Raw genomic sequence first — 332 nt, 5'->3', positions numbered from 1 at the left:
TAGGTATAATTTCCTATAAATGAGGTTTTCTTTAACATAAATTCCAAAAATAACTGTAAAACTAAAGCTAATGAGTTGATGTTACGTAGTGTTGAAAACGTCAAAAAAGTGACACACATGGGACAAAAAAATGGGAATGAAATGAAAAATAGGACAAAAATGGAACAAAAAGTTAAAGACATTGATAAAAAAGCCTCAAGAAAAGTGTTGATTTTCAATTTTGAAGGGAAGACAACACGAGGGTTAAAGGTAAATTACAGCCAGACGGAGCATTACTGCCACCTATCGACACCCTACAATATATACAGCTCTGGAAAAAATTAAGAGACCAC

Source organism: Etheostoma spectabile, chromosome 18 (assembly GCF_008692095.1).
Source record: "Etheostoma spectabile isolate EspeVRDwgs_2016 chromosome 18, UIUC_Espe_1.0, whole genome shotgun sequence".
NCBI lineage: Eukaryota > Metazoa > Chordata > Actinopteri > Perciformes > Percidae > Etheostoma > Etheostoma spectabile.
The sequence above is the reverse complement of the archived record's forward strand: the minus strand, read 5'-3'. Positions refer to the sequence as shown.